This window comes from Zingiber officinale, chromosome 9B, assembly GCF_018446385.1.
Source record: "Zingiber officinale cultivar Zhangliang chromosome 9B, Zo_v1.1, whole genome shotgun sequence".
Lineage (NCBI taxonomy): Eukaryota > Viridiplantae > Streptophyta > Magnoliopsida > Zingiberales > Zingiberaceae > Zingiber > Zingiber officinale.
This window is the reverse complement of record NC_056003.1, coordinates 14,000,862-14,016,833: the sequence shown is the minus strand read 5'-3', so window position 1 is coordinate 14,016,833 and position 15,972 is coordinate 14,000,862.

Below are 15,972 nucleotides of genomic sequence, written 5' to 3'. Positions count from 1 at the left end.
CCGAGGACGAGCGGGAACGCGAAAGGCTTCGCTACAAGGGTAAATTTCTAAACATGTAGATCTAAGTGTAGATCTAGATAGTAAACTCGTACTCGTAAGTTTTTCGTAAATTTTCTTCACACGGATCCATGGCTAGGAGCTTTCGGGGTTTCCACGACGCGAAAAAGTGGTTTTCGCGACCTGAAAAATCCAACAACATGTAATTGTTAATTTAAACACTTACATTACATGAGTTAATTGACATATGTTAGTTTTACGAGACGTTTCGCATTTTCAAAAATATAGATGTTAGTTTTATATATTATTGCTCGAGTAGTGTCCGTTGCAACAAAAGTCAATCATTATGAAAAATCAATTATACCAGGAACATTGATTTTAAAAATGGATACTCGAGAGGATAAAAATAGAAAAGAATTAGACACCACTATAAAATAGATGCAACTAGTTGAAATTTGGCCAAAAAGTGAAAAGGATGGAATATCAGTTTGGAAAACTCAACAAACTTAACCAACTTTATAATGATCTCAATGAGAGAATCTTTTTCACTCTCTTGAATTTTTGATTAACATAGGCCATAGCTCAAGATAGAACAACCATTGAACCTTATTGATATTTGTGATTCACAATAAGCTACAATAAGTGTTTCACCCATCTATCTCACTCCATGTCTAATGAAAGAGATAACAATTAATCAAAAGATGATAATAGAGAATCACTCAATCAATAGGCCCTCAAATCACCTTATTTATGAGATTGTAATGTGATTCAGGTCATAGCTAAAGTTTATGTGGAAAATTACCAATCGACGCATTAAAATTTAGCAACAAATGCACCCTACTTTGAAAATTATCAAAAAGGCACACCTTTGAACATTGATATTCCCAAAATATCCCTCTAGAATAATAAATAAATCTTATCCCACTAGTGGGATCAGCTATATGGATCCTTTTACGTCATTGAACTCTTCTCCTACTATATCATCATTTATATTTAAATAAATTTTATCTACTAATCAAGTCTCTTTTTTTTTTGTCTCTCTTTTCATCGTTTGATGTGCATATTTTTTATAATTTCATATTTCCTAACTGAATCATTTTTCATTTTTTTATCCTATCCATCCTTATATACCCGCATATCCACCTTAACATTTTTTTCTCTACAATTCTCATCTTCTATTCATGTACTACAAGCCTCATCTTCTACTCATGTGCTCGATTTATAGCCGAATATTCAGCTCCATATAGCATAGCAGGTCTAATCGTATTTTGTAAAACTTTTCTTTAAGTCATAAAGATACTTATCGATCCCAAAGAGCATCTGATACTCTCCTCTATTTCAACCATTGTGCTTGTATTCTATGTAAAACATCTTTATCAATCCCTCCATCCTTTTACAAGATTCATCCTAAGAACTCATCATTTCCGATCTTAACAATTATCTCATTACATCTAATATTGTTAAACTTAAATTTTATATATTCTTCTTTACTCTATTAAGTCTAAAACTTTCACTTCTAGCGTTTTCTACCAAGATTCGAGTTTAGAACATACACCACGGTACTACTGTATTCTGTCTTTATTATGCTAACCATAAAGTCTTTCACTTCTAACGTTTTCCATCAAAATTCAAGTTTAGCAACATACACCATGGTACCGCATTTTGCATGTGTCAAGTAAGTTCGTCAATGATTAGTGTAAAAAACTAGTGACTTAGAGTTGATCCTTAATCTAATCCTATCTTTATGGAAACTGATTTGGGTAATCTACTTGAAGTCTTCACGCTTCTCATTATATCCTCATACATATTCATAATTACTCCAATATACGTTATGCGAACATCACTCTTTTGTTATAATTCTTAATGCAAGTTCAAATGATGTTGATATGAATAATTTCAAAAAAAGATGATTAATTGGAATTCCACTATTTTGAAAGGAGAATATGTTCATATGAGATGTGTAGCTTATATAATCAATTTGATTGTTGCTAATGGCTTAAAAGATATAAATCAATCTATGATGAGGAAGAGGAATGTGATTAAATATGTTAAGCAATCTCCCTCTAGATTAAGCAAGTTTAAAGAATGTGCAGAGATTGAAAAAACTAAAAGCAAGAACTCATTATGTTTAGAGGTACCAACTAGATGGAACTCAACTTTCTTGATGTTGAATATAGCTCAAAAATTTGAAAGAGCTTTTGATAGGTTTGATGAACAAGATCCATGCTTCAAACTAGATCTTGAATATACATATTGGCATGTTGTTCCGAATGAAAATGAAGATTGTTTGGATCAGATGATAAACCTAAAAGAGAATTAAAGACTTTTGATGGGAAGCCAACAAATGTAGATTGGAATAACGTTAGACCTTTTGCATCTCTACTACAAGTATTTATGAGCAACGTTAGACTTTTTGCATCTCTACTGCAAGTTTTTTATGAGCTAACATTAAAAGGTTCTGGATCTTTGTACGCCACATCCAATACTTTTGCATACGAGATTAGTTCTATTCATACCATCTTGAAGGAGTGGCAAGAAAGTGATGATCTTGATGTGTATTCGATGGGAATTAAAATGAAAATAAATTTGACAAGTATTGGGGAGATCATGAGAAGATGAATAAGTCGTTTTATATTGTGGTGGTGCTTGATCCAAGACATAAATTGGATTTCGTAGAATTTATGTTGATTGAAACATATGGAGATGAGAAGGGTGCAATAGTGGGAAAGATGATAAAGGACACTTTGCTTTGTACAAGAATTATAAGGAAAAAATGAAGTCTCATTACAATATTTCAAGCATTCCATCTATTTCAGAATCAATTAATGGCCATGCTTCAAAAAATATGAGTCAAATGGATTTGAAAAGACAGTCAATTGTTGAGAAGTATAAGCAGCAAAAAGTTCAAGTTTTTGGTGATTGCAACATGTCAGAATTAGACAAGTATTTTAATAAAATAGTTGAAGAGTACTGTGATACTTTTGATATTTTGGGATAGTGGAAGCAAAATGGTCAGATTTCCTATAATTGTTCAAATTGCTCGTGATGTATTAGCTATTCCAATATCAACAATTGCTTATACTTGATTGTTTTATGAGTTCATTGACTCCTAGGGTGGTAGAAAGTCTTATTTGTACTCAAGATTGGCTTTGGTTAAGTTTGAAACCACTCAACATTGAAGAAAGTTTAGAGGATATAGAAAAAATTAAAAGCGGTAAAATTTTCCTTTTTAAGAAAATTATAATTAGATTTCAATTTATAATTATAAACTTATAAAGCATTTATTTATTTAACTTGTATTTATTTTTGTTAGAATTTTCAAAAATTATATTGGACTCGTCTTCTTCGACAATACTAACGGATGGATTGTATGTTATGCCTATTGTAGTAATCTGATAGCAGTTCATTTTCTTTCATAATTTGCAATTAGCATGTCTATTCTCATATTGCAATGTAATATTCAATTTCCTAATTGAATCTCATATTTTGCCTACTTAATGCCTTGAATCTGTCTGACAATAGAATGCCTAATTAGATTGCCTTTGTTTTGTGCTGTAGCGATGTGATTATAACCGTGTTAAGTAAAATGTCTGTGCTTCTTAAGGACAAACTGTATAAAACACACAATTAGCAAAGACTTGCAATCTACACTTTCAGAATATCATGCTGTCTAAATCTGCAGAATATTATTTGTTTGGATTTTAAGTTTCAGGTTTAGTCATTGTCTATGAACATAGATGACCTATGGCTTTATATTTTATCCACAGAAAATTTTCGGAGGAAGTTGCTGTGGACAGAATGTTAAAGTGTATGCTTTTTCTTCCTAAAAGAGAATTGTCTCTCTTTAGTTATAATCAAACTTATAAGTATCAGAAAGTTCTTTTATCTAGATTATATCTGTTTCTTCATTACTCTTTTTAGTCCTTCTATAATCGGGTTCTGATGCTCACACAATTAAAATTAAATATTTACCGGAAAGAGTGGACATTAGTTCACTGGCGGTAAAAGTTATGCACTAAATTTTTCTATTTTCAGGGTGATATTTGGGTCATAATCATGAGGCATCATGAAAGGTTTAACCACTAACATTTGCTATTATACAAATTCGAATCCCTTCTGAATCTAGCTTGCTTACCACTAGACTAAGCAATCATTGACAAATTCAAGATGCTTTGTTATGGTTCTAACTGCTTTCTTTTCCCTTTTCATTTTTTTAGAGAAATATATGCATCATTCGGAGGACTGCTTATGATGATGGAGTAAAGGGTGACACCTCCAATGCTGCTCAATTCGAATTGAATCAGAGCCTCTTTCTTCAGATAAAAAAAGTGTAATCTGTATGTTCCATAGATAGAACAACTCTTCATCTCAAGGCTTGATAATGACTTGGTTTTGGGGAACATGAACAAGTTGTGGAGACTTTACTTTTTGGATTCTGCATGATGTGATGTGTCTTTTTCCTTATCATGACTTTAAATTATCTTGCGAGTTTGGTAATATTCAGATTTCAGGCATGTTACTGATTCTCAATTCATTATGGAATCCAAAATAATCTTGTTTTATCTTTGTTTGATTATAAATTTTTGTATTTGATTGGTTGGGGAAAAATTATACAGTATATTTTTGATCATTTTAAAACTGAAGATATAGTATCTTCCACATCCGTCTAACCGTCTCTAACATAATTTGACTTCAAGGAACAGGATCTAAATGTATTGTACAGAGAGATGATGATCTCTGTATGACTGTATATATTAGCAAATCAACCACTACCGAGTAAACTTTCAATACAAAATGGACCAATTATCATCTTATTCTGTCTTAAAATGTCTAATTCATCCAAAAGGTTCATAAAATTTTCAAAAGAATTACCTCTATTTTTTGAAGTTGGGAGTATTCCAATTCTACAAATTTTTGATAAAAGGTATAATTATGCATTTTGATACCACAAGAAAACATAACAATCCTTAATTAAAATAGCAATTCAAAACAGGAAACCATGGCGTTAACAATTCGAAACAGAAATCAGATAACGTATTAATCTATTTATGAGTATTTTATTTTTTAAAAATTATATAAATTAGTTAATTTGGTTAAAAACCCGAATTAATTGATATTTTCTCAGTTTGGTTATTTTGGTTCTTTTAGAAATTTTGATCGGTTCAGTTTATTCGGGAAAAAAATCAATTTGATCGATTTCAGTCTATTCAGTTCAGTTTTAGCCAAATACTCAACCCTATTTCTAACTACTCTTACAACTTTCATCCTTTAACGAATTATCTATAATAATACCCATTTTATTCATTGTTTTACTCTTTTGTGTACCATAACTTAAAATTCGAGGTCTCTATCTTTGCCTTTTTTGCCTACCCATTTTGTCTCGTACACAAAATACTAATTCTTCTTCTAATCATCGCATCAACTACCTCCATTGATTTACCAGTAAGGGTTCCTTTGTTCCATATTTCAAATATTAGACTATTAGTTTTACTATAATATTCGTTCTTATCCAACCTATGGTATGAGAACTTTTGTCTATTTAACACGACACTCAAGTTCTCATGAAGATGTAATGGCCCTTGCCGTACGTTACAGTTGGGTCCTATAACGCGAACTCTTGCATATTTTATTACTACACCCGAGTGCTAGAAATGTAGTGGTCCTTGCGGAGATGTTACAGTCGGACCCTGCAATGCGTTCCTTCCGGAGAATAACCTAGCATTAACATAATAGTTTAGTAAATTCATTCATTGAACATTTGTCATACTTTAACGTTGGCTAGCAACCTAATACAACCCTCCTCCTATGTCGTTCAGACTAACTAATACGATCTGAAAGTTGAATAATTATGATAAATGGATAAATTGAAATCCTATATCAAAGTACTCAACCGCCCATATGTTGTGGTAGTGTGGTCGCCCATAGTCTAGAGTACTTGACCATCCATATTTGTTGTAGTAGCGTGGTCGCCCGCAGTCAGTTGTTATTGTTATATTCCACCAGTGAGGTGACTTTTAGCCTATACATCATATGATGTTATTACTCTAAGGACATAGGCTCAAGTGATTCACTTCTTATTTGATTTATTAGCTTTAGATCATTGATATTCATGTTGATACTCACGTGATGGTGATATTTATCTATGTAGAAATTATACCTTTGATGACGGGTATACGTGTTGATTAAATAATAAGAATTAAGAATTTATTTTAATTGATAATAATAGATGATGATAATTCTACAAGAATATACATTTATGTATAACTTGAGAACTTAAAGAAGAACTAAAAGTTATAATAAGAAATTGTGCTTCCTTGACCTCTTAATTAATAGGATGATATTCATGCACATCTTTTCTAATTACTATCCACGGATACCTGGCCAAAATCGGGAGGTTTTGAGAACCAGACGAGTTTGAGAGGAGAGGAAGAAAGGCGAGAAAGAGGTGGCGGGTATTGAATTTTGGGAGAAGAAAGAGAAAAATATGACCACACTAAGGAAGAGATAAAAAAGAGAGAAGGAAAAGAGGGATATAAAACCCAATTTTTTATGCCGTGAGGAAGTCGCCCATGACCACCCATATAGGGGTGAGTAGGATATATATATATATATATATATATTTTGATATCTAGGCGATGATTTTGATCGATAGGCGCCTAGATCATTTCAATGTGTTTTTTTTTCGGATTAAGTCAGCTAAATTTTACCTTTAGGAGAGATATAATACTTAAGGTGCGTAATATTTAGGATTTTTTTTAAATAATTAAAACAAAATTAAGACGTCTGAATCACTTTCAGACACTCTTACCGAGCAGGGAGAGAGATACAGGGTATCATGTCTCAAAAGATGCTCCGTGTTGAAAGATACTGCGTGTTGAAAAAAATATCAAATTGGTTCGGAAGATTTCCAAGCTTTCACAGTACATGATTCATTTATCATCAACGTTTTGTTATTTACATCAAGAAATATATGCAATGGTAGTAGACACATCCCAGACTTGTTATTTTCTATAATAATCTTATAGTCTGGATAAGTCTGAGCATGGCGCATATGCTGGGAAATCAATTTGAACCGAATTCTTCATTCCATGGCTGTAGCTCCTCCCACTTGGTGGCAAAAAAGAAGAATATGTTCGCCCCTAACGCCTCCGTCAATTCGTCCCAGGACTAACACGGATGAGCTAAATCACGGACGACTACTAACCTTTGGAATGATAACTATATAGCTCCTCCCACTTGCTTTTCTGTAAGATTGGTCTGATCACTACCATCTCTTTCTGAAAGTCTCCGGCCTCACCTGAATTCAAAGGTAATTAAATAAAAGTTACAAGTTAGAAAAGCATTAGGATTTAGAAATCTAATGTTTATCCATCAAGCAAGCTAAACATATAGGGCAGCAGTTTGTGTTTGTGCCATCTTAATTATATCATAAATCAAGTTATTCTAGTTAATATAATTATTTTATATATTTCAAAAATAAAATTATGAAATTTGATATTAGCTGTCTCTAATAAATTAAATTATATGGCATAAAAAAAGTTATTAAAACTTTTTTAAATTAGTAAGCATGCAAATGCATATCACTTACTGTTTTATTCGGATGGTATCGTGTTGAGAACTGTATACTACAAATGCACTGTTGAGAGTCATATCGCCCATTCATATATTCCGAGCTCAATGTATAATACGGAATTAATGGTTAATTATGAAATATATGATTTGACAAATAACAAAACCCATCCTCCATATAAATCTCTACGACAGACTTTAGGAAGACTTTAGTTTATGCACATTAGGAGATAAGCAAGAATTAGTGGAGAAATTGGTTATCATCAAATAAACAATGTGCACTTGTTTTGCATACCAGAGATGATATTTCAGATGCCGATGCAAAGAAAGCATAACGTCGTAGTAGGAGATCACACATTTTTTTTATGCCATCATGAACAATCAACTTGATAGTGTTCAGAACGAATAGTTTCGTAGTAGTATAATCGATGCATAAACTAGCTATGCTCGAAGTTGAAACAAATTAGTCCAATCAGGCAAAAATCTAACACAAACAGTTAGGCTAAGATTTGTTGGGAGTAAACCCGTTACAATATGTGTGATTGTCTCAGAAGCTCTTTTCCACGCTTCTGAGTGCGTACCAGAGTCACAAGAAATTACAATCAAGTAGGTTGAGCAGATAATCTCAAACTGTCGACTCTAGCGAGTCGAGCCACGCGCCGAGTAGGTGAGTCGAGGACACCGTGAGTTGTCGAGCGGCGCCACGTTGCTGCTGAGAATTGCTGACAGGATGTCGAGAGCTGCAACACGAACTCAGAGTGGATGCCGAGTCCAGCAGAGCGCTGTCTTCTTAAAACAGATTCGGCCCCTCTGCGGTGCTCAGAGGATCAGGTGGGCGTCTGTTTCCCAGGATAAAACGGCAGGATCACAAACACAATCGAGCACTGGTTGTCGTGACGATCTGAACTAGATCCGAAAACTATCACTATTTCTGTTGAGCAAAAGAAGTGCACAATAAAAGAGAAGGAAACATAGGGATTCAAAGAGGAATTGCAGCATGCTCTTCTCACACAAAGCTCACTTGAGCTTTTCCTCTCACAAAGCACAAAGCTCACTGGTGTTTGTTTTCAAAGCTCACTGAAGTTTTTCCCTCGTCTGCTTCATTCCTCTCCACTCCAATGTCTTATATAGACCTTGTTGTGCTTGTCTTGCAAGCACAGCAAGCCACAATGTGGCTTGCTGGTGGCTGCCAGCAAGCCACGTGTGGCTTGCAAGCTTGCTTGCCATGTGGCCTTGCGTGCCATGTGGCACAAGCAAGCGTGCCACGTGGCGTGTAAGTAAGTTGGCGACCTTCCTTATCTTGTATGCTGGCCAACAAGTTGTCTGACTGATGTAACAAATAATGGGGTTCACAAAAATACCCCTCGGGTTGATGTCATCCGGGCCCTAGATTTCCAACCCCCTTTGTTCCGAATCAGTCGGAAAGCCTTGCTTTCAATCGTTGTGGGACTACAACCCACATGCCGCGTTTTCACTCAATTTTTTTTCAACAATCCCCCACATGAATGAAAACAAGAATTTGTGATAGTTTTTGACAGTTGAGTCGAGTATAGGATAGGTAGGTGTTATCCTTTCAATCTTCCCTTGTAAACTCTGTTTGCTCACTGGCTGATTAGTAGACGTGATGTCTTTGAACTGTTTGGCCGTTGATGTAAGCAGGACAGATCTTACCCAAGACTCTCCCTGATATAGCTCAGGTCTTATGAGTGTGTTCGTTCTTGGCCATGAACACGCTTGGTTCTGTGAGAAGCTCTTAGAATTGTGCCTCCAATTCTCTTCGAAGCGGCCCCACTTCTTTCTCACATAGGTGATCTATCAAGAGTTACCATCTACTCTTTTTTTCTTATCATTAAAAGCCCATCGGCTTATCCTGGTCTAGTCACTGTTTCATGGGACTTCCTCTACAGTGTGTCTAGTCAGTGCAGATTAGTTGTCCCTTTGAACCTAGTTCTTGAGATCTCCAGTCAGCATAGGTTGGGTGTCCTCTGCACTGATCGCTGACAACGGCATCAAGCTCATTCCCTGTGATGAGCTTGCAACTAACTCTCGATTTAACCCCTTGGTTAGCGGATCCGCTAGGTTATCTTTTGACTTCACATAGTCAACAATGATAACTCCAGTTGAGAGTAGTTGTCTAATGGTATTATGTCTACGACATATATGTCTATACTTACCATTATACAGATGGCTCTGTGTCCGACCAATTGTTGATTGACTATCGCAATGTATGCAAATCGCTGGCACAGGTTTTAGCCAACGTGGAATATCTTCTAAGAATTGTCGTAGCCATTCAGTCTCTTTACCACATTTGTCAAGAGCTACAAACTCAGATTCCATCGTGGATCTGGTTATTACGGTTTGCTTAGAAGATTTTCAGGAAATGGCTGCACCAGCTAGAGTGAAGACATATCCACTCATAGACTTAGAGTCTTGTATATCAGATATCTAACTTGCATCGCTGTATCCTTCGATCACAGCAGGATATCTTGTATAGTGCAGTCCATATTCACGAGTGTACCTTAAGTACCTCAGTACTCTTGTTATCCCTTTCCAGTGCTCAATACTGGGATTACTCGTGTATCTGCTCAGTCTGCTTACTGCGTAGGCTAAGTCTGGTCGTGTACAACTCATCAAGTACATCAGACTTCCAATCACTCGAGAGTACTCTATCTGCGAGATACTTTCACATCGATTTTTCGATAGATGTTGACTCATGTCTATTGGCGTTCGTGCCAACGCAATATCACCCTTGGTGAAGTTCTCAAGAATCTTGTCCACGTAATGGGTCTGACTAAGAACAAGTCCTTCTGCCGTTCTAAGAATTTTGATTCCTAGAATCACATCAGCTAGGTCCATGTCTTTCATGTCAAATCTTGAGTTTAACATAGCTTTTGTGGATGTGATTATCTTATCATTACTCCCAATGATAAGTATGTCATCTACATATAGGCACAAGATGACATAACTATTTTCTGTGACTTTCATGTAGACACATTTATCACATTCATTAATCTTGAAGCCACATTCCTTCATGGCATTATCAAATTTCTTATGCCACTGCTTTGATGCTTGTTTCAAGCCATATAATGACTTCACTAATCTACAGACCTTGTTTTTTTTGTCCTGGTACAAAAAATCCTTCAGGTTGGTCCATATAGATTTCCTCTTCTAAATCCCCGTTTAGAAAGGCTGTCTTTACATCCATTTGATGTATTTCGAGATTCCATAGAGCGGCGATAGCTAACAATACTCTAATGAAAGTTATTCTCGATACCGGAGAGTATGTATCGAAGTAATCAAGTCCTTCTCGTTGTCGATATCCTTTGATTACCAATCTGGCCTTGTATTTATCGATTGTGCCATCTGATTTCATTTTCTTCTTGAAGATCCACTTGCAACCTAATGGTTTACTTCCCGGAGGAAGATCCACGAGTTCCCAAGTGTGATTTTGCAAGATAGAGTCTATCTCAGATGTAATTGCCTCTCTCCAGTGAGGTCCATCAGACGAGCTTACTGCTTCTGAGTAACTCCGGGGCTCACTTTCCAGCATGAAAGTGATAAAATCCGATCCATAGGATTTTTCTACTCGAGCTCGTTTACTCCGTCTAAGCTCAACCTCCACTGGTTCAGCATTTTTTTCTTTGTCTTGTGTTTCATATGCCCGTTTTGAGGAGCTAGCATCCTCTCGGGTCTTAAAAGGAAATACATGCTCAAAGAATGAGGCATTTCTCGATTCGATTATCGAGTTCTTGTGTATCTCCGGTATGTGTGACTCAACCACACAAAATCTATACGCAGCGCTGTTTTGTGCATATCTAATAAATATGCAATCAACAGTCTTTGGTCCTATCTTAATCCGTTTCGGATCAGGTACCAACACTTTGGCAAGACACCCCCACATTCGTAAATATTTGTAGGACGGTTGTCTTCCATTCCACAACTCATAAGGGTTCTTATCTATTTTCTTCCGGGACACCTTATTTAAAAGGTAATTAGCTGTTAACACAGCTTCCCCCCACATGGACTCTGGCAATCCAGAGCTTAATAGAAGAGCATTCATCATCTCCTTAAGCGTTCGATTCTTTCGCTCAGCAACTCCGTTTTGCTGAGAAGTATATGGAGCTATTGTTTCGTGTCTGATCCCATGTTCAGTACACAACTCAGCGAATGGCGATACGTATTCACCGCCTCGGTCACTTCGGACCACCTTAATCTTTCTATTACGCTGGTTTTCAACCTCATTTTTATAGAGAGCGAATTTCTCTATAGCTTCATCCTTACTTTTGAGAAAATGCACATAACAGTATTTTGTGTTATCATCTACAAAAGTGATGAAATATTTATTACCACCACGTGTTGGCGTACCTTTTAGGTCGCACACATCAGTGTGGATTAGGTCAAGTGGTTCATTACTTCTTTCAATATGTTGAAAGGATGACCTTGTCATTTTCGCTTCAACACAAATCTCACACTTGTGTTTTGGGTCAAGGTGGAATGTAGGTATGCTTTGCATGTTTATTAATCGACGCAATATATCGTAGTTAACATGTTCTAGTTTACCATGCCACAAACACGAAGACTCAAGCATATAAGTGGAAGAGCTTTCATTTTTATTTATCTTGGGCCTAATGGCCATTACATTGAGCTTAAACAGCCCATCAGATACATAGCCTCTTCCTATAAACACTCCATTTTTGGACAATACAACTCTGTCCGACTCAAAAACAATGCGAAAGTCATGCTTGCTCAACAGTGAGCCGGATACTAGATTCTTTCGAATCTCCGGAACATACAGCACATTGTTTAGAGTGAGATCCTTGCCCGAGGTCATTTTCAGCACCACTTTTCCTTGGCTTTTGACGTCCGAGGTTGCTGAGTTCCCCATGAACAGTTTATCTCCAGTGACTTCTTCGAAGTTGTGGAGCAGCTCTTTGTTGCAGCACACATGTCTGGTGGCTCCAGTATCAATCCACCATTGCCGAGGATTGGAACATATTAGGTTCACTTCAGAGATCACGGTGCAGAGATCCATATTCAGTTCTCCTGCCAGGTTGGCCTCAGGCTTTTTCTTCTTTGGCCTTTTACAGTCTGAAGCTTTGTGACCCATACGATCACAATTGTAGCATTTCCCTAAGAACTTCTTTTTCATGTTTTGTCCTTTGGGTTGCGTCGTGGAAGATTTTGGATGCTTCCGTTTTGAGCTTTGTCCGTGCTCAACAACATTGGCTTTTACAATAGCCTGAGAGAACAGTTTTATCTCCGAATTCTTATTGTCTTCTTCTATACGAAGGCGAACAACAAGTTCCTCCAGGTTCATTTCCTTCCGCTTGTGCTTCAAATAATTCTTAAAGTCCTTCCAGCCAGTTTGTAGCTTTTCGATGATAGCTGCCACTTGGAAGGTTTCGCTCAGAGTCATACCTTCTGAGTGAACACTTGAAGCTCCTGGACTTGACTGATTATAGACTTCGAGTCACTCATCTTATAGTCCAGGAAACGACCAACAATAAACTTTTTGGCCCCAGCATCCTCCGATTTATATTTCTTGTCCAGAGATTCTCACAGTTCCTTTGCCGTTTTTATCTCACAATACACAAGATAGAGTGAGTCGGCAAGATTGTTAAGGATGTAGTTTCGACAGAGGAACTCAGACTCGTTCCATTTGTCGAGCAGAAGGAGGGTGCTCACCTCATCTACACCCTTAACAACCTTGGGAATTTCCTCGGTCAAGATACGTGTCAGACCTAGCGTGGTTAAGTAGAAGAACATCTTCTGCTGCCACCGCTTGAAATTCACTCCTGTGAATTTTTCTAGCTTTTCCCCGTGATTGATTGGCACATTCCCAATCGGGGCGGAGGAGGCCGGCACATGTTGAGCCTGTTGCATCTCAACATTGTCTGCCGCCATGGTAACAGAACGAATCTGTTTTAAGATTTGTTGGGAGTAAACCCGTTACAATCTGTGTGATTGTCTCAGAAGCTCTTTTCCACGCTTCTGAGTGCGTACTAGAGTCACAAGAACTTACAATCAAGTAGGTTTGAGCAAATAATCTCAAACTGTCGACTCTATTGAGCCGAGCCACGCGCCGAGTAGGTGAGTCGAGGACACCGTGAGTTGTCGAGCGGCGCCACGTTGCTGCTGAGAATTGCTGACAGGATGTCGAAAGCTGCAACACGAACTCAGAGTGGATGCCGAGTCCAACAGAGCGCTGTCTCCTTAAAACAGATTCGGCCCCTCCGCGGTGCTCAGAGGATCAGGTGGGCGTCTGTTTCCCAGGATAAAACGCAGGATCACAAACACAACCGAGCACTAGTTGTTGTGACGATCTGAACTAGATCCGAAAACTATCACTATTTCTGTTAAGCAAAAGAAGTGCACAACAGAAGAGAAGGAAACATGGGGATTCAAAGAGGAATTGCAGCATGCTCTTCTCACACAAAGCTCACTTGAGCTTTTCCTCTCACAAAGCAAAAAGCTCACTGGTGTTTGTTTTCAAAGCTCACTGAAGTTTTTCCCTCGTCTGCTTCATTCCTCTCCACTCCAAGGTCTTATATAGACCTTGTTGTGCTTGTCTTGCAAGCACAGCAAGCCACAATGTGGCTTGCTGTTGGCTGCAATTTGCCAGCAAGCCACAACGTGGCTTGCTGGTGGCTGCCAGCAAGCCACGTGTGACTTGCATGCAAGCCACTTGGCTTGCAAGCTTGCTTGCCATGTGGCCTTGCGTGCCATGTGGCACAAGCAAGCGTGTCACGTGACGTGTAAATAAGCTGACAATCTTCCTTATCTTGTATGCTGGCCAATAAGTTATCTGACTGATGTAACAAATAATGGGGTTCACAAAAATATCCCTCGGATTGATGTCATCCGGGCCCTAGATTTCCAACCCCCTTTATTCCGAATCAGTCAGAAAACCTTGCTTTCAATCGTTGTGGGATTACAACCCACATGCCACATTTTCATTCAATTTTTTTGCAACAAGATTCACGTTAAGCATCGCTCGATAACTATGTTGACACATTAGTGATATTCTTCTTTTCATTTTATAGGACTCAAATATTTCACCTTTTTGAACTATTTTGTAAGGTTGCTTTGTGTGTCACCAGCCATTTTATTTGTAGTTATAATTATATCTACTAGGAGAACAGGAATCTGATACTTGTGTTGATTTTATGGAAATGAAGATTCGTTGCTTGGTTTATTATACGAAATCCAGTTATGACACATCTTCAATAGATTTAGGGGCCTGTTATTATTTGGAAATGCAATAGCAAGTTTTTATGGGACACTTGCTTTGCATATTGTCATATTTATCGCAGCATAGACTTTCTTTCCTTTTTTGCTAATGATTTATAATTACGAATGTTTAGATGATTTCCCTCAGAAAACATAAGGTTTGAAATCCTTTTATATGCTGGAATTTTAATCCTTGGCATAAATAAATTGTATTCATATTGTGCGTGCAGGTGATGGTAATAAAGACACTTGCAGGAGGAAATTGGAGATGAGAAAAGGAAAATAGAAAATCATAACGATCTAACTGTTGGAGCAGACATTGCAAGAGATTTGCAACGTTAAACGTTGAGGAGATGATTGGTTCATCTCCCTCAATGTTTAGTCCGATTAAGAGCCAAGGATGATTAGAGAGTGCATAGTGGAGGTGACGGTGAGCATAGAGAACATACTGTCGAGATTTGGTTTGTGGATAATCTGAGGAGGTTTCAAACGATGATCTTCTCGGCGACAACAGCAGCATCTTCATCGGCATCTTCTTCGATTTCTTCTCGGGAGATCACTGTGAGTGGTTTACAATTTTATCTTATGTTTCATACATATTAGAGGCAACAATGCATCAGAGCGATGTCTAAACATGAAACATGTCTCTTCGTTGAAAAGAAATGTCTCTTCCGCCATCGCTAGGTGAGATCGGTCGTGATCTGCTGCAGTTGTCGAGCTCCGAGAGATTGTTGGTTATCGACTTCCGAGGCCGGAGAGGGCCGGTGATTACGTCGAGATGCTGGCGATCGACAGTTACAGCAACCACATTCGTTGCGGTAGAAGATCACAGCAGAGAAGAGAAGAAAAAATTTAATCGATTAAAATAGATTTTAATTGATTCAAAAATATGTGTAATCTAAGTACAGTCAATCTTTGTAATCGATTGAATTAATCAATTCAGATAATTTTTTAATAGATCTAGGCAATCGGTTAAATGAAGAAAACAATATTCATTATTGTTACTCCAACGAAAATAAAAGAAAATGAAATTTTAATCGATTAAATCAATTGATTGGATTCTTAATCGATTGAAACATTCAATCATGAAGGAAAATGAATCATGAACAGTAAATCATGCATAAACCGTTGTTTATATACCTGATCAGCTGTTTATTTGATTAATAAATCTTTTCA